Below are 19885 nucleotides of genomic sequence, written 5' to 3' on the forward strand. Positions count from 1 at the left end.
ATGAACATTTCCTACTAGGCCTACTTTTCGGGTTTTGGGGGATGAAAATTTGGGAGATGTTATTATTATGATGCATCACAGAATGGTGAAATAAAACATAGAAAAGACCACAGTCAATATATAATCTTTTAGTTTAGACACCTATGAGAAATAAATAAAAAGTTACAGAAAGGTTGTCCTTTAGAGTGACTGCAAGTAATGAAACATTCTTCCATTTTTCTGATTTAGGGATGGGCTAAGATATTAATAATCTGAATAAGTATTTAAATATCTATCATAAATGTTAATAGTCTTATAAAGTATAGTTATACCACACTGCCGACTTGAACATCACATCAAGGGATCATTTTCCTGCAGATCATCTAATGTAGTCTACCTAATTTTCTGCATGAAATGTCCTGACACTGCACTCTATGTGGGAGAAACTGGACAAACACTCCGCCAGAGAATGAACTTACACAGGTTCCACATTAAACATGGCAACACAGATGTTCCTGTGGCGGCCCACTTCAACAGCCATGGACACTGTGAGAAGGACTTTAAGGTCACAGTGCTTATGGGCAACTTCAAAACACAGCAAGAGAGAAAAGAATAGGAAGTTAAACTCATGCTAAAATGTAATACTTTACAACATGGACTGAATAAAGACAAGAGTTTTATGGCCAGATATGAGGATTGTTTACATCTCTCAGAATGACAGACAACCTGTCTACAGACCCACATTGTATTGAAAAACTCATTACAAACTTCAAAAGACTTTGTTGGACAGTTATCTTATCCAGAGATCTTGACAATACATTGTTCTTTTCTCTCTTGCTAAATTAACCCTAGCCTGAATGAATCTATTAATTTTTTACATTCAAAATCTCTCATTTAAAGTTTTACCAATGTTGTTTCTTGTCCTAGAGTGTGTATATAAACATAGGAAACTTCAGTTTCTGTATTACATCTTGCCTGAAGAAGGGGCCTGAGTTGCCTCGAAAGCTTGCATATTGTAATCTTTCTAGTTAGCCAATAAAAGGTGTCATTTTGCTTGGCTTTTCTCTACATTCATAATGGCTAACACGGTACAGTACCCTAGTACTAAAGTATTTATAATTATTTCAGATTAAATATATGTAAAATGAAACATTCTTAATTTGAACTTTTTTGTTTACGACAGGCCTACATGATACTTTACCTGTTAATTTTTAAGTTATTTTGTATTGAAGTACTCTATATTTCTCTATATTCTTAACCCCATTCTCATGCAGTACACACCCAACTTTCTTAAGCAATATGGACCAAAGTCACCTCTGGGGGCCCTCCGGGATTAGGGGCTACGGAGTTTAAACTTCCATTAGTTTCACCACACTGGACAAAGTGAGCGCCAACGGCACTTGGAGCTGTGAATCTCTGCATCAATCACGGCGCTCCAGGACAAATTTGTCCACTGCAAAATGTTCATATCGGCCCGTATTTTCCAAACCCCACACAAAATGCGGCAGATTCGGAAACTGAAACTGAGATGGGCTGGTAGTTTCTTTCACTTACCGTCGAATGGCCGCTGACGTGGAGGTGACACGTCGTATATCCGCCCACTGCGCCTCCGCGCGCCGAGGGGAACCAATATCCGGGGAGGGCGCGGGAGCGACGTGTGCATTTTGCTGTTGCACCAGGAAGCCTCTCTTCCCGAGAGTCGCTGCATGAGCACAGTGTGTCTGTCTATTTACACCCCGGAGAGAGATCAGCAGAGGTGGGTGTATCTCGAAGCATCAGTGCATGTGCACTCGAACGCCCTACGAGGCTGTGTTTTGCATGTTGCTCCTTAGCATTTAATCCTTCTTTTCTTGCCTAAAGACAAAAGAGGCCTTTTTACTGTTCATGGCCGAAATAATACGGGTGGTTGAGAACCCACAGTTAGAAAAAAAAATGAGCCGACACAGGGTGTGAGATGCGAGATAAAAAGTGTGCAGGAATGAGGATGAACGCCTACCGTCACCTTGTCGTGTTGTTCCAGTTCTCAATGTAGCAGCGTCGCCTCAGCAACTGCGAGGTCGTCGCACGGCGCCAAACCCCGTCGTCATGAAGAAAAATGTTTTATCGTTTCTCCCTTGTAACGTTAACAGGTCCCCAAAATAGCGTGAGAGAAAGACTGTCTGCTGTGACAACGCGTAGCGCTGCCACCGCTGGTGGTCCGACAAAGAGCGACTGCGGCGGGGGCAAAAACCCTGAGGCCGCCCCCCGGCGTTTTTGATTTTGACTTCACTAAATGGTGACGTTCGTGTAACAAGGTCAGTTTGGATTGTCTGCTGCTGTGATGTGCTCGCTTTGGCCCGTTAGAGAGTAGGACGTGATTGTCGCATTGTATCATTTCACGCGTGTCTTGACTTCTTTCGTGTTTTTTTCTGTGTAATTTTTCATTTATTAGTCATCCATTTATGTGGCTTGTGACTGTGCCTAGAGTAGCGATATCGGGCACAAGGCAGGGTGCAGCCCCTGACACGGTGCCATCCACCCGGCGCCGGTCAAAACTGGGAGAACTGGCGGAAATTCCCAAAAGACAACCTCTGGCAGGGGATCGAACTGATGCCCGTAGTGCTGTGAGGCCGGCAAGTAAACTGATGTACCTTCAATTTTAATCGATTCTTCTTCAGAGCCAATTAATAGCAATAATTGTGGAGAGTCACAATTAAGTAACGGCCACGAGATGAGTCTGCTGTTTCTACTTAGATTTTATTATTTTCGCATGAGCCGTTAAAGGTGTATCCTGCCATTTGGTGGTCCTATGTTGAATGATGTGAATAGAAGAGCAAAATCTTAGTGCTGCATCTTCAATGCCAGCAGTAACCTGCCTAACTAAAATGACAAAGCAAGTGGTGTCATTTTTATTTTATTTCTTAACTAGCTGTGCTTCCCATCAAAGACTGGTTGAAATCTAAGTCCTCAACATGGACCTCTGCGTTCATGTATTTAAGAAAATGTACTGCATTTGTTATTCCAACAGATGGCCCATCACAAACATTTGTAGTAATACAATGCATTTTTACAATGGTTTGTGATGCACCATCTGTTGGAATAACAAAGGCAATGAATATGCCTCTGTTATATGCCTTTTGGTATGAGATTTGTAAAAGCAGTGTTAATGTTTGTGATGCGCCATGTGTTGGAATAATAGACATAACAACCAGACGGATATACAAATATACTTGACACTTGTCCTTTTGAATAGGTGAATGTTTTGTTTTGTTTTGTTTTTTTTTTAATCTGTAGTTGAAGCTTAAGAGTGCACAATTTGGGTATTTGTTTTTATTCCAGCACTAAACAACTTAATGGATAAGTTTGGTATTTTTTAAGTTGAAGTTATTTGTTTATAATGATGGTACATATTAATTTGCCACATAAAATGTGTGCTGAAGTGAAGCATTTTTTCAAATTAAAAAAAAATATATATATCCTGTCTATTCTTGCACCCTACAATCGGTCTGAAAGGTACCAGGGTTCATATGTGAAAGAAAAAGTCTTAAAACGTAACATATATGTCCATTTTATGGCAATCATTAAGAAAACATGCTTCCTCATTTATCAGTCATTCTTGAGATAATGAAGGAAAATTAGAAATATTTTATCACAGATTTTATTAAGAATTTTTCCTTGAGGTAAAAATAAATTTCCTGTTCGCTTGTCTGCGGTGGTTGGAGTTATGACAACCTAACAAGCCCCCACTGCCACACTGTTTTCTGCTTATAATCCCACCTTTTTGCCTCTGCAGTTCTGTTTCTTCAGGTGTTTTTCGCCATGGTTTATAACTATAGACAGATGCCTGCTCACATCATATGATTATTTTTTTTCTTTCTTAAATGTTTATTTTTTCCCATTACTGTCTGTGTTGCTGTTTGACATAGCCTACAGAGAGAAATTCACACCAAGTGGGAGTGTAGAGAAAAGAGCCCATAAGAGTTTCATTGTACTTTGTAATGATAGCAATAATCTGAACTGCAATGATTACACCCCTTTGTATCTTATATATAAATGTCTTCACGTGGAAGTGTGTGTCTGTCTGTCCAGCCTGGAAGTGAGAGATGGAGTCGGGGTAAGGGAAACAGAAACTCTCTTAGCCGCTAGTAACACAAGCAGGGCCAGCACATCAGCAAAACGAAACCTACAAAGAAAGACAGTCACTTACAGTGGGGCAAAAAAGTATTTAGTCAGCCACCAATTGTGCAAGTTCTCCCACTTAAAAAGATGAGAGAGGCCTGTAATTTTCATCATAGGTATACCTCAACTATGAGAGACAAAATGAGAAAAAAAATCCAGAAAATCACATTGTCTGATTTTTAAAGAATTTATTTACAAATTATGGTGGAAAAAAAGTATTTGGTCAATAACAAAAGTTCATCTCAATACTTTGTTATATACCCTTCATGGGAAATGACAGAGGTCAAACGTTTTCTGTAAGTCTTCACAAGGTTTTCACACATTGTTGCTGGTATTTTGGCCCATTCCTCCATGCAGATCTCCTCTAGAGCAGTGATGTTTTGGGGCTGTCGCTGGGCAACACGGACTTTCAACTCCCTCCAAAGATTTTCTATGGGGTTGAGATCTAGAGACTGGCTAGGCCACTCCAGGACCTTGAAATGCTTCTTACGAAGCCACTCCTTCGTTACCCGGGAGGTGTGTTTGGGATCATTGTCATGCTGAAAGACCCAGCCACGTTTCATCTTCAATGCCCTTGCTGATGGAAGGAGGTTTTCACTCAAAATCTGACGATACATGGCCCCATTCATTCTTTCCTTTACACGGATCAGTCATCCTGGTCCCTTTGCAGAAAAACAGCCCCAAAGCATGATGTTTTCACCCCCATGCTTTACAGTAGGTATGGTGTTCTTTGGATGCAACTCATCATTCTTTCTCCTCCAAATTACGACAAGTAGAGTTTTTACCAAAAAGCTCTATTTTGGTTTCATCTGACCATATGACATTCTCCCAATCCTCTTCTGGATCATCCAAATGCTCTCTAGCAAACTTCAGACGGGCCTGCACATGTACTGGCTTAAGCAGGGGGACACGTCTGGCACTGCAGGATTTGAGTCCCTGGCGGCGTAGTGTGTTACTGATGGTAGCCTTTGTTACTTTGGTCCCAGCTCTCTGCAGGTCATTCACTAGGTCCCCCCGTGTGGTTCTGGGATTTTTGCTCACCGTTCTTGTGATCATTTTGACCCCACGGGGTGAGATCTTGCATGGAGCCCCAGATCGAGGAAGATTATCAGTGGTCTTATATGTCTTCCATTTTCTAATAATTGCTCCCACAGTTGATTTCTTCACACCAAGCTGCTTACCTATTGCAGATTCTGTCTTCCCAGCCTGGTGCAGGTCTACAATTTTGTTTCTGGTGTCCTTTGACAGCTCTTTGGTCTTGGCCATAGTGGAGTTTGGAATGTGACTGTTTGAGTTTGTGGACAGGTGTCTTTTATATTGATAACGAGTTCAAACAGGTTGCCATTAATACAGGTAACGAGTGGAGAACAGAGGAGCCTCATACAGAAGAAGTTGCAGGTCTGTGAGAGCCAGAAATCTTGCTTGTTTGTTATTGACCAAATACTTACTTTCCACCATAATTTGCAAATAAATTCTTTAAAAATCAGACAATGTGATTTTCTGGATTTTTTTTTTCTCATTTTGTCTCTCATAGTTGAGGTATACCTATGATGAAAATTACAGGCCTCTCTCATCTTTTTAAGTGGGAGAACTTGTACAATTGGTGGCTGACTAAATACTTTTTTGCCCCACTGTAACTGCTAACATCGGCAAAAGGTATCCCTTTTACTTTTCCTCCCACTGCTAATACACAAGCGATGTGAGCACATCTGCAAAACTAAACTACATAGGAGACAGATACCCAGAGTAGTTCCTTTCAATTACCTTACATCTCTACATTTCAGTTTTTTTTCTGATGATTTCAATAGTTTCTCTTATCCCGGGCTTTTTACAGCACAGGGTTACACAGCTAGTATTTAATAAAAGACTTAAATTTTTGAAAGAGCAAAGCCACCCTGCTGTCTCAGTTTCTGTAGTGTATTGTGTTCATGTACAAAAAAATGCACAGAAGATGAAAAAGAGAGTGCAGTCGAGCAGATTGAAGCACTGCAATCAACTATCGACTTTTTTTTTTTTTTGCATGATGAGTCGCTAATGCTGAAGATATGGTGATTAAAAAAAAAAAACCTGACAATGTGTAAACACACAGGCAGACTCTGGTGCTGTGAGGCAGGAATGACATCTCTGCATTACCCCTCTGCCTGTGCTTATCTGTGCTACACTAGTTCAATTTAGGTGAATTGGTGTTGCTAAATTGGACCTAGAGAGCGTCTGTGTGTGTTCTCCCTGTGATAGTCTGGCGCCCTGCTCCACTGTCATTCCTGCTTGCTGGTATACTTGCTGGTTGCTGTACCCTGGATAATGGGGCTAGCAAGTAGATGGATGAATGAATGAATGCCTGTGTACAGTAGTCTGTTTAGTGCTTGTCACTTGACTGTCACCAAAGAGTGTGCACTATCGGTGCATCAGCAGCAGGCAGCTTTCATATATTAAAAGAATATAAGTGGTTTACCTTTTTAAGTTATCTTGTTGTCTGTAGAACAGAGAGTAGGTATCAACATTCAGTAATGTCAATAACCGCTCTTGGCAATGACTTTCTGATGTGAATCTACACCCCAGGGGTCAAACGGAGTAGTCAGCAAATTGAAAGGCACAGCCTGGTCTCCTTTTAAAATGACTGTTTCTCACAATATTTGTTTGCTTTTTTATATTTTTACCATCCTAAAATAACAGGATAGGCTGTTTTGTAATATGTTTGTAAAGTCAAGATGTGGATAAATACATGGTAATATGTTTGGCTTGAAAAATGAACATATTTGGTAAGTTTTAAGGCTTTGTTTATAATAGGATCCCTGTATCTGTAAGCATCATTATAAAATACTAGCTGTGTAAGCCCGTGCTGTAAAATGCCTGGGGTCCTAGAAACTACCGAAATCATCAGAAAAACACTGAAATGTAGAGATGTCAGGTAATTGAAAGGAACTACTCTGGGTATGTCTCTCCTAGGAGGTTTAGTTTTGCTGATGTGCTCGCCTCGCTTGTGTATTAGTAGCAGGTGGAAAAGTAAAAGGGATACTGTTTTGCCGATGTTAGCGGCTAAGCGACTTTGTCTTTCTTCTGAGGTTTCGTTTTGCTGACGTGCTCGCCCTGCTTGTGTTATTAGCAGCTAAGCGAGTTTTCTGTTTCCTCCGAGGTGGAGCCCTTACTCCGACTGCACCTCTCACTTACGGGCCGGACAGACACACATAGACATTTATATATAAGACGAGAGCAGGTTAGGTTTGTGTTTATTTATTTAAATTTATAAAATATGCTTCACTTTTGAATACAGCTTCATGTGGCAAACTAGTATATATTATGATAATGAAAAAACTGCGTTGACTTGAAAAATACTGAACTTAACCTTTAAGCACATTTAGTATGATTAAGACTATGGCACCATTGAAGGTTCTGAACTGTGCGGCCTCTCTGTTTGTCTCAAACTACACAACTCCCTGAGTTCGGTTCTGAAGGGCCATAATGACTGCAGGCATTTCTTACACCATTTCTTAATTGGAAGCCAACCTTGGCTCATAACAGAACTTGTAGTTTCTTTTTATGTCTTTCATTTGGCTGTGCCAGGTCATTCTAAGAGTGTGGATTATTTTTTTCCATTCTAAGGCTATCATTCAAGTGACTTGTGGCCCAGAGCAGATTATTAAATCTCAATTGTTCACCTTTTCTCATCCATTGCTTTCCAAATACCTGATTCAAACAGATACTGTATGTTGAAGACACACACAGGCATAATGAGGCCAAGTTATACAGTGAGTTGCTTTGTCATTTTTGTCTCATTGTTAATTGGCAGCTGGTAATTAAAACAGAGAATGCAGCTGTTTAGGACCAAAGAAAGTGAATAAGAGGATCATAAGAGGCAAGTTAACTAAAGTGAACCACAAATATGTGGCTTAAGTAATTGGCTTCTAATTAAGCCATTCAGTTGGTACAAAATCCTGCCATTGCCGTTGTCCTCTTAGACCAAACATGAGAATCTCTGCCATAGAGTACAGAAAAGAAAAGTGCAGTATGTAACAGACGCTAAAAGTGCGCCACTTCAGGAACTCTGAAATGAGGCACAGTGCCATAGGACTTTAGTGTAAGCAGCCAGCACATCCGTCTTCCAAGGAGGCAGCCACCTCCACCTTCTCCTCCTCCTCCTCCTCCTAACAGACTGCCTCCTTGCTCTTTTTCCAAGCAGTGTGAAGCAGACTTTTGGAATTCCGCCATCACTGAGGCTGATCATTCTGCAGAGCTCTCTAGAAGTGCACGCTGGAGTCACTTTGGGCACTGCTGATCTTACCCTGCAGGACGGTCATTGGACCATAAGACTGCTGCTAGTGCTAAGATGCTGTGGCAGTGTCTCTTTATGCCAAGTAGAGTTGTTTTCATTTGAGGGCATAAGAATATAAACAAGCAGGATAAGCAGAAACTTTCTTGGTTCCAGGAGAATTTGTGCATTTGATTTACAGCATATAGTTCTTTCATGTGCCACTGTTTGTTTTTTTATGTTTTGTTTCCTATTACAAGGGTGGCTAGATGCTGCCAATCCCTGCAGTAGCAGACACAGAGCAGGAAGCCTGAAAGGTGCAGCAGCATGTCGTTTGAGTTCATTGATCTATACAAATGGCCACTTTACATTTGCCTTGGCGTTTAAAATGCACCTTTTAGTGTGGGGTCACTGGAGTGCCTAGTTTTAATTCAAATGCAGACTGTGTGCCCATCTTTAGGCTGGCCCGTTGTTTTGATTCATTGAATTTTCTGTATTGCTTGCAGTCACACATTTCTTTGAATTCTTTGTTCAATGGCCTTGGGAAAAGCGAGCAATGCTGTGAATTGTTATAGATATAATCCAGCTCTTTGTCTGTACCACCCCTAACGTGTTACCATCACAGTGGGATCTTTTTATTTCTTTTGTCTCCAACTTTTACTGTTTAGTTTGTCTTTTCTTACTATGTGAACTTCTTTTGATAAGTTTATGTGATTTGGGCAGGTCTGATTAGCCTGGTGGGCTGCAGTGGCTGCAGGTTTTTGTTTCTGCCGTTTTTTTCATTACTGGCCAGTTAATATTGATAATGAAACACATTTCATTTACCTTCATTTGAATTAACTTGATCCTTAATGCCAAAAGGGACTCTGCTCTGTTGGGCCCTTCAGCAAGGCCTTTAACCTGCAATTGCTGAGCACTTTGAGTAGTGAGAAAAGCGCTATATAAATGCAAAGAATTATTATTATTATTATTTATCAGCAATCAAACAGTAACGATACTCAAAATGAGGCAACACAACCAGCTAACTGGATTTTATTTGCATGTGTGTGTCCATTGAGTGAAAGTCTGAGAAGTAGCAATCTGTTTTGGTCCACAACTTTTGGATGATGCCCTCAGAAAAAAGAAAATCAAGGCGTTTGAAAATGTCTTCTGTGGTAAACTGAGCACCAACAAGCTATGAACACACAGAGAACCATAGACACTTGGAATAAGCTACCAAGTAGTGTGGAGCAGTAAGACTTCAGGGACTTTCAAAACTCGACTTGATGTTTCTTTAGAAGAATTAAGTGGATAGGACTGGTGAGCTTTGTTGGGCTTAATGGCCTGTTCGCGTCTGGATTGTTCTAATAGTCTAATATAGGGATTCCCAAACTCGGTCCTGGGGACCCACTGTAGCTGCAGGTTTTTGTTCCAACCAACTTCCCTTTTTCATTGGACTCTTAGCCTAATTAAGTGAGTCGTTATTTCCCAGTTTCTGTGTTTTGGAGTCAATGTGGAAATTACAAACGATGTTTGGTAGATTTTTATTAAAATATACTGAGCAGTTATATGGAGCATACAGTATGTAGTTTAAGTCGTTAACAGTATTTTCAAGCTAATTTTCATTCTGCTTTTCCAGGTGTTCTGGTTATTTAATTGATTATTTACTATTTAGCTAGTCTGACACTGAAGTCGTTGCTGCTTTCATCATCTTGGGTGTCTGCTGTGCTGGTTGTTAATTGTCACTATTAGGAATAAATGAAAGGAGCAAACTACACAGGGAAAAGGAGTTAAGCATTTATAGCTTTAGAAAAAATAGAAATATTTCTATGTCTTATAAATGTAAAAACCATACTGTTATGTTTTTATGAATGCAGAATAAGAGAAGAGTAAAAAAGACCAGCTAAATAAATGAGATCAGTTGTTATCGATTATTATCACCGATTGTGAAGCTGGTTGGAACAAAAACCTGCAGCCACAGTGGGTCCCCAGGACTGAGTTTGGGAACCACTATCATAATCAAATAATAATACATTTTATTTATATAGCGCCTTTCCCATGCTCAAAGCACTTCATAGAGTTTAAGATAGAACGGCAGGGTATACAGTATATAGCATTGTACTAAACCAAATAAATAAAGAGGATTAAGACAGTAAATTCAGAGAAAACCTACCAGACCACATAATTGATGGTCTAGCACACACACAGGTTACATGAGCATCTTGACATAAATGTAAACTGAGAGAAGGATAATAATGAAAAGTAGAGCTAAAAGCCTTCCTGAACAGATGAGTTTTGAGTTGCTTTTTAAAAAAATTCATGGATTCAGCTGACCTGATTAATTTCGGTAGGTCATTCCAGAGTCTTGGCGCTATACAGCTGAAGGTCCTGCTGTCACCCATGGAGTGTAGATTTTGGCACAAGGTTGTTTAAGGCTTTGCAGGTTATTAGTAGAATTTTATATTCAATTCTGTAAGACACAGGGAGCCAGTGAAGGCGAAGCACTGAATAATTTACTATATAAAGTTGGCTAAGTCATATTTTACATTTATTAAAATTGTAGCTTTCTATTCAAAATGAAAATATACTCTTTTTGATACAAACATAACGCAAATAGTCATCTTAAGCATGGCATGAATTATACTATATACATTTCAAAAAGAAATGATCAGTTAACAAACAGAAATACAAGTAATCACCATGCACAGTATGGTACGAATTACATTGCCACAGTATTACTGTGTCTTCTGTATGGTATTTGCACTAATCTAGAATAGAAGAATTTGCTGACACAACAAAAACTTCACATACTGTATATTAAAATTGTCTCAATTCAGAAAAAAATTCGTACTGTTTTATTTAAAATAGCAGAAGGTGGTGACATTTTGGTGACATAGTCCTCACAGGTGGCGCAGTGGTAGTGCTGCTGCTTTGCAGTAAGGAGACTGTGGAAGATTGTGGGTTCGCTTCCCGGTTCCTCCCTGTGTGGATAGCGCTTTGAGTACTGAGAAAAGCGCTATATAAATGTAATGAATTATTATTATTATTATTATTATTATTATTTTATTTTTTTAAACTATTAACGTGTAAAAGCACTCTGCTAAACATGAAAAATAGTTCTAATAAAATTCAGTAACTGGGTTCACAATTAAGATGTTATTTTTTGAGGTCCCTTGTCAAATGTAGGTTCAATATCAATGTTTATTTATAGAGCCCATTTAGAACAACATCAGTAATGCTGTAGCCAGTGTGCTTTGCATTAAAACATAAATTAAATAGAATAAAATACAATAACACACAACACAATCAGCAGTAAATTGAAACAAATGACTAACAGGAGGGGACTGTCATGTAGTGATTTAAAAACCAGCAGCAAAAGTTTAAAATCAATTCTAAAGCTAACAGGAAACCAGTGTATAAAGGCTAAAATTAGAGGTACAGAGACAAACTTTTTTGCCCCAACAAAAAACTGAGCAGCAGCATTCTGGAGCAACTGAAACTTGCGTACTAGGGATTTACTGATCCCACAATGCAACGAGTTACAGTAATCAAGCTGAGAAAAGCACGAGTAACTTTCTCAAGATCACTAGGAGATAATAAAGACTTAACCTTGGCTAAAGGTCAACTCTTGGCTACTGACTTAATCTGTTTCTCAAAAGAGAGGTTACTATTAAAAATAACCCCAGGATTCCAAACCTGAGGTTCAGTTTACATCTCATTTTTGTTTGGCTGCTAGTTAATAAAAAAAACGAAACAATTAAGAGATCAGAGTCTTAAAAATCAAGCCAATGGACCAAAAGCAACCACAGTAAATAGTTACTAATTAAGAAAGTTTCCAGATTGAAAGCCTCCAGGTAGTGCTGGGCGGTATACCGGTTCATATCGAAAACCATTTTTATTTTTGTTATGATATGGATTTTTCTTATACCGCAGCACCGGTTTAAATAGCCTAAACAACATTCGGAACGTGGCGCAGTGGGAAACTGTTTAAGGGGGACCTTTTTCACTGCTACACCGCTAAATACATGCAACGGAGTACATGCGTTAGTGGAGGTGTTGCGTGGGGGCTCCTTTTCACTGCTGCACCACTAAACAGGCATGCAGCAGAGTACATGCGGTAGTGGAGGTATTGCGCGGTGAAAATGGACAGAGAACATTCTGAAACTGAAGCTGTAGCAGATGATAAGGTTGAACATGATGACACAGAAGAACTTTTGCTGGAAAAAGGAGCCGTGTCTGTTGTCTGGAGATACTTTGGATTTAAAATGTCGGATTTGGACCATTATGTTCAAATGTGTGAATACTGTTTCTATACTGCTGGATAATACTGCAAGCCAAGTTGTACTTGTTTTATTTTTTCAATACTGTGTAATGTACCTGGGTACTGTGTAATAGTGTGACGACATGTTGACTATTCCTGACATTTCCATTTTAATCTCGACGCTTATGATAAGAATAAAGTCGACATGTCGACTTTATTCTTGCAATTTGTTATTAAATTAGAACATCTTAAACTAAACTTCATTTTAAAATGAATATTTAACTTGCTAGATTTTCTCAAACCCTGTCATAAGTTATGTAGCACATTAAATGCTTTGTGTTGTGTTCCCGGAGCCATGTTAATTGCTACGTGCTTCTTAAACTGACTTCCTCTTGCACTAAGAGGAGGTGCTGGCAGCACACAGAATACATTAATTTCATGATATTCCTGCTCCCTGAACATTTAGAATGCTAAGATAAATACTTGATATAATTTTCATGATGAAATGCATTAAAGCATGTATTAATCATGTGGGGGCACGGTGGCGTGGAGGTTGCACTGCTGGGTCCCGGTTGTTCCCTGCTTTGAATTTGCATGTTTTTCTGGTGGGTTTACTCGGCATGCTTCAGTTTCCTTTCAAAGTCATGTAGGATGGCGGGTTTTGTTATGCTATATTAACCCTGCTAGTGTATGTATTGCTCATATTCACCCTGCGATGTGCTGGTGCCACGTTCAGGATTTCCTCCTGCCTCACACACAAAGCTTGCTGGGATGGGCGCAACCCTGAATGGATGGCATAACTAAACATGTATAACAAAGATTTTTCTTTTTAAAGTTCTGAACACTCCGTGGTCTAAGTTTATAACTGGTTTTAATTTCACAAAGAAGTTTATTGTGTGGTGATTGGTTATGTGGTGAAAGAAAAAGGAAGGATAGGAACTGGGGGTTTCGTACGTCAGACAGAGATGGCATGCATGCAATAAAGAAAGCCCGCTCAGATGAACATCCATTGAATTCTGTGTTTGTGTCTCCGACCACCAGATCACAAACCCAACATTTACAAGATATTTAAGTTAAACCTGTGCGATACCCATTCATACATCCAGTTTTTTGGAGCCTTGTCATACCTGCCATAAAGATTCTCTACACTGAACGTACACCTGGGGACCCCTTACTGCGAGGGAGCAGCACTACCGCCTCACCACCATCCATGTTTAATACCTGCTTTAATGCATTTCATCATAAAAATGATATTAAGTATTTATCTTAGCATTCTAAATTTTCAGAGAGCAGGAATATCATGAAGTGAATGGATTCTGTGTGCCGATCGCTGTCTGCGCCTACTCTTAGTGTAGAGGAAGTCAGTTTAAGAAGCGTAGTGATTAACATCTGGGTCAGGGAACACTTAACACAAAGCATTTAATGTGCTACGTTAACTTATGACAGGGTTTGAGAAAATCTAGTAAATTAAATATTGATTTTAGAAATGAAGTTTAGTTTATGATGCTCTACTTTAATTACAAAATAAACTATGAGAATAAAGTGGAAATGTCGACTTTATTCTCGACATTTAGTTTTTTTTTTTTTGTTTTCTTCACCGTGGCCCTAATACGATTCCGTAGGGCTATACCACAAATAGCATTATAAATGCAAGTTGCAGTTTTGTTATTTATGTACATAGCTTAGCTTGAAGCAAGGTCCATATTAATGCAGTTTGCCTTAATGATGGTTCAGTTGGTAAAGATGTTATCACCAAGTTGCACTTGTTTGTTTTTATTTTAATTTGGTGAATACTGTGTAATGCACCTGGGCTTGAAGACTTGAAGTAATAGTATTATTACAGGAAGTTGCACTATTATTTATTGTATTGTTGTTATTTGTTTAAATATTATGCAGTTTAATGATGGCAAAGTTATTTAAAAAGTCACTTTAACATGTCAGTGGACAGAGATTGTTAACATTAACAGAAAGTGTAGTTGGTTTACTAAAAATATTTGCTATTTATTCCTTTTCTAAGACATGTTCAGTGCAATACAACTTTTGACAAGTACTTCTGGATATTTTACTAAGTCTAAATGCCTCTTTGGCTGCGGTGGGTTGGCACCCTGCCCGGGATTGGTTCCCTGCCTTGTGCCCTGTGTTGGCTGGGATTGGCTCCAGCAGACCCCCGTGACCCTGTGTTCGGATTCAGCGGGTTGGAAAATGGATGGATGGATAAATGCCTCTTTGGATGGTTGAAAATATGTTGTCAAAATTATAGTTTTAAGTTGTTTGCAAAATTTGTTCAATAAAAAGGGTTCTATATTTTGACTGCATCTGTCATGCAATGTGATTCCTTCTCTTCATTAGTGCCACCCCCTTGAAAACTATCCCTTATGGGGCCATGCAAACCGGTATTAATACTTGTGTGCACATTAAAATGTTTTTGTTTTTTTTTTGTACAATGTACAAATCTCATGACAGTGGAATAGGTAATTCTTAGCCAGTCTTCTGCAGTAATTGCAGTGGAAAATGTGGTTAACATCCATTCATGCATGGGGAAAAAAATACAGTGAAACTGGGATAATTTTGAAAAATACCGTGATATAGAATTTTGGTCATACCGCCCAGAACTACCTCCAGGTTCTGAGTTTGACTCTCCTGGTGTAAGGGCCTCTGTGACAATGAAATTCTTTTCTGACTTCCTGATCTGAATCCATATGTCAAATATGTTTCTATCTGGTTTACAATAGGTGCTTTCTCTTTAATTGATGTTTTAAACTGTCTCTGTGCAGTGGGGTCATTCATGAACAGGCGGTGAAGATCTGATCTATACTGTACATGGCTGATCATGTAGTGTCCTGCCATTTGGATGGAGTTTCATACATATCTCTATATACAGTATACATTAAACAACAAAATATCCAGCGTCCGTTCCTAGGTGTGCTGTCATCGGCCATCCACAAGGTGGCTGGAATGTCCAATGAACAAAGGCAACAAGGCGCACAAAGAGAAATGTATGGGCTAGCATATCTGGTGAAGAGAGGTTCCCAAATGCACGACCTTATTGAAACAGACATCCTTACCATTCCGGCCATTTTACTAAACGGGCGTTTTGGTGCGCTAGATGCCTATGCTCTGGTCTGGTGTGAGTGGGCCCTGAAGTGAACTGGCCCTGTCCAGAGCTGGTTTTCCTATTGTGCCCAATGATACGCCCTAATTATTGAACGTAACCACAACTTAACTGCATGATAGAGTAATGACCTTTTCTCCAATTTCATCCTTGCAGCATCCAAGCTACTCTTGAAAATGTTGCCACCATAGTGGTTTAAATTTGTTTATAAATGGTGATTCAGGCTTTTCTGCTTTAACCTGAAAATGCTGTGTAACAGCCTTGTACTGCATCATAACATGAAAAATAAAATTTGAAGATGCAATATATTGCCATATTGTTTCCCCATAGGGCCCTGACACTGCTTTAAATTTTATTAAGACGGACTACGGGGGCTCATTTGGGCTGCCAGGTCAGTCACTGCAGTTATAGCAAGCGCACATTTTTTGCTGACTTACCAGTACTGCATTAGGTAAAATGAACAGAATAAAGTAAGAACGCAGTGCTTCTGTTGTTTAACTGTTAAGCATATCCCTTTTTAAAGAAAATGAAAGCGCAGTGCTCAAGTTTAGCAATTGTTTCATTCCTGTGGAGAATTTATAGTAAATAATCTTGGCATACACTGGATGGTTTCAAGTGATCCCAGTTATCTTTCATGATCCAACCTGCTACTGTTTCCATAATGTTTTAAATGCATAGGAGGAGGTTTTTGTTTTTGTTTTCTGGTTTCTGATAAATGATGCATCTGTTTGTTTAATATGAATTTCTCCTAAATGCCCATATTTATGCATTAACCCTACATTTGCAAATCTAATTTATTTTTATTAGTAATTTAAAAAAAAAGTTGTGTAGATCAAGATCTTCCCTACATAAGAATGTGATTTGTTTGCATAAAGTATTGCAGACCACTCTTTTATTATGTGGAATGAAATTGAAGATTTGTATACAGTAATCCCTCCTTGATCGCGGGGGTTGCGTTCCGGAACCCCCCGCAAAAGGTGAAAATCCGCGAAGTAAAAACCATATGATCATATGGTTATTTTTAGATATTTTAAGCTCTTATAAACTCTCCCACACTCTTATAAACATTTCCCACACAATTATACAGCATAAACCCTTTGTATTCTCTTAGATATTAGGTAAGAGTCATTGAAATTATGTACGTATGTAAACACACTGTTTATATACAGTAAAACCTAAATATTATTATAAGATATCGAGCGTCTCCAATATCACATATGTTACAGCCATTACGACAGACAGGCCACCAGCAACAAATACGTACAATGCAAGAAAAATTGTATACAGTAAAATGTGTGTACAGTGACACTAAACTATGTACATGTAATAAGTACTGTACATAGAAAATTAATTATGGTTACTCACCAACAATGACACGGCGACTTGTCCGATAACGATGAGTTTAATTTTACTGCACAACAAAGGAGAGCGTTACAGCTCTTCTAAAGGAGCCTCTTCAGGCGACTGTGTAGCACCGCCGTTGTTCTTCTTCCAGCAGTCTTCAATCCAAATCCCTAAAACAGATTCCATCCGGACTACCGCCTTATTACATCCACTTACAACTCATTTTGAGCCCTGGTTAAAGGACACTGCGTCCGTAGATCTTATATGCTTTTCCTCCTTTTTAAATAAAAAGAATCGTGGACTCATTGATGCCGTAATAGCGTCCTAGAGTGGTGTAGCTGTTCCCTGCCTTCAACATATCCAAAACTTTTACCTTTTCGGCAATCGTTAGCATCTTCCGTTTGCGCTTGGGCACGGCCCCTGAAGCAACAGCAGGAGCAGATCGTTTTGGAGCCGTAACGAAGGGCTCGACTATGCACAAAGATAAACACAAAAGAGCACAAAAGTTAACTCTTTACACATTGAAACACATTGATGCTGATGAATGAGCGAGACGAGACTTCCTGGTTAACGCAGCGGAATCGAATTCGGCGCTCCGTCGCTGAGCCAATCAGCACACAGGAACTTGACTGCGTGCTCTGATTGGGTAGCTTCTCAGCCATCTCCCAGTAGCATCCCTTGTATGAAATCAACTGGGCAAACCAACTGAGGAAGCATGTACCAGAAATAAAAAGACCCATTGTCCAAGCAGAAACCCGCGAAGCAGCGAAAAATCTGCGTTATATATTTAGATATGCTTACATATAAAATCAGCGATAGAGTGAAGCGCGATACAGCGAGGGATTACTGTATTGTTAGGGGAAAAATAGTCTCCTTCCTGAAATGTGCTGCAGCTGAGACAGAAATGTGCACAAGAAATGCAAAATCACATCTATAGGGCAAAGTCTACTGGAGCCATTTTGCTTTTGCAGTAGCTGCCCCTAAACTGTGAAATCTACCTCTTTATAATAGGTCAGCATCAGCTTTGGTCACTTTTAAATCCTGCCTGAAAGCCTATCTTTTTGCCTTAGACTTGGTGTATTTATTTACTCTGGTGTGGGCGTGTGTGTGTATAAAATATATTATATAGGTGTATTTATAAAAGCTTTGGTTGACTTTTGTTGTTTTTAATGTGCTCTATAAATTGACTATTTTAGGCTTCTAGTATTTGACATTGTTTGAGAAATGTGGCAAGTTTTGTTCAGATTTATTGTCCAGGCACACACACAGACAAGTGTGCAGGTCATGTTGAGGGACAGAACAGAAGAAATTTGACAAACGAGAACAAACCATCCAGTCCATCAGACGCGTGTGTTTAGCTGATAGCTAAGCTGTCCCAGTATCTCCAGATTCTTCTTAAAGGTTGTCGAGGTTTGTGCTTCAACTTCATGGCTCTGTAGTTTGTTCCAGCGTCCCATAACGCCCTTGAGTAAAGAAGTGCTTCATGACTTTGGTCCGAAATGTACTTCACCATAATTTCCACACGTGTGTCCTTGAGTCAAAGGAATTCTGCTGGATCAGTTCCATCAATGCCTTTGAGGATCCTGGATTAGGTCCCCAAGCAGTCACCTCTGCTCAAGACTAGACCGGTTTAACTTTCTGAGTCTTGTCACAGTCTGACATGTCCTTAAGTCTTAAGATACACTTGGTGTATCCTTATTTTATTATTTTTTAAAAGTACTCACACCTAAAATGCACAGCATATTTCAACTATTTTCTTATGTTTTACCAGTTTTTTCATTTTCAGCAGTACAAATTTAACATGCCGATGTTTAAGGTCATTCTCAGTCTATCTCTTTGTCCAGTACAGAGTTGTGCAGAGTCACAGCCAACCCTGGCAGGTGCACCGCTGGTACAAGCACTGCAGAGGATGCTGGTACATTGTAGAGCACATTCACATGTGTCAGTCCACCTGTCAGCATGGCTTTGGACTTTAGGCGACATTAACGTAGTAGAAAAAAGAAATCCATGCAAAGAAGAGAGCAAATTTGCTCAGCTGGGAATCAGGCCAGGTTGGAAGCACATTCTCATGTTGAAAATCCACCTCCACTGCTCGTGCTTCTAGAGGTTTGTTTCTCCAAGGCAGATCAAACAATCGGATACTGTGTGGGTGGAAACTAGCTCTATTTCAGGTATCTTTTACTTTATAACTGCTTGCCTTCTAGCGATTCACTGCCTTCTTCAGAGTTATAACTAACACTTACTGGTTGGTATAATAACAAGCAACTAAACAGCTGATTTCCTCTTGCTTTTACACATTTCTGAAAATTGCAGTGAAATGTTGAATTTGAGCACAAACTCTGTGTTTAGAATTTCATTACAACAAAAAAACATGAATGTGGTGGCACCCAACACTAGTGAAGACTGGACATAAAGAACTGTGTATATTGTTTGAACTCAGAGAAGCTGTGGCACAGTAAAGCAGAGTCCATTATAAGGTCCTTATTGTCACGTGTGCAGTGTGACAACAGTTGTTAATTTCCATGAGCTGCAGTATTAAAACAACCATCTGAAGGCATTGAGTCTAGTAGAGGAAAGCACGTCTTGGATTTGCACAACAACATTCACCCTGTTTCTGGTCCCTGTTTTTCCTTACATGGCAGGCAGATGAAGGCTATCCTAGTGGAAGCGGGCACCAGTATGTCACAGGGTATACCAACACACATTATTACCTTTAAATCTAAAATGTGCATATTTAAGGGTGTGGGGGGATGGACTGGAGCACCCAGTTTTAGTTCAAATGCAGACAACATACCCTTTTGGTTGT

At 39.5% G+C, this 19885-nt stretch overlaps 1 protein-coding gene across 2 annotated transcripts in view; it reads left to right on the top strand.

The window, feature by feature from the left end:
• Positions 1-1539: 1539 nt before the first annotated feature.
• Positions 1540-19885, top strand: part of LOC114645785 (zinc finger protein OZF-like) — a 32662-nt gene continuing 14316 nt past the window's right edge. For both annotated transcript variants that reach the window (XM_028793630.2, XM_051922330.1), the window contains exon 1: positions 1540-1735. The gene's annotated coding sequence lies outside the window, so the exon portion shown is untranslated. The remainder of the gene's footprint in view (positions 1736-19885) is intronic.

The sequence above is a fragment of the Erpetoichthys calabaricus genome, chromosome 2 (genome assembly GCF_900747795.2).
Source record: "Erpetoichthys calabaricus chromosome 2, fErpCal1.3, whole genome shotgun sequence".
Lineage (NCBI taxonomy): Eukaryota > Metazoa > Chordata > Cladistia > Polypteriformes > Polypteridae > Erpetoichthys > Erpetoichthys calabaricus.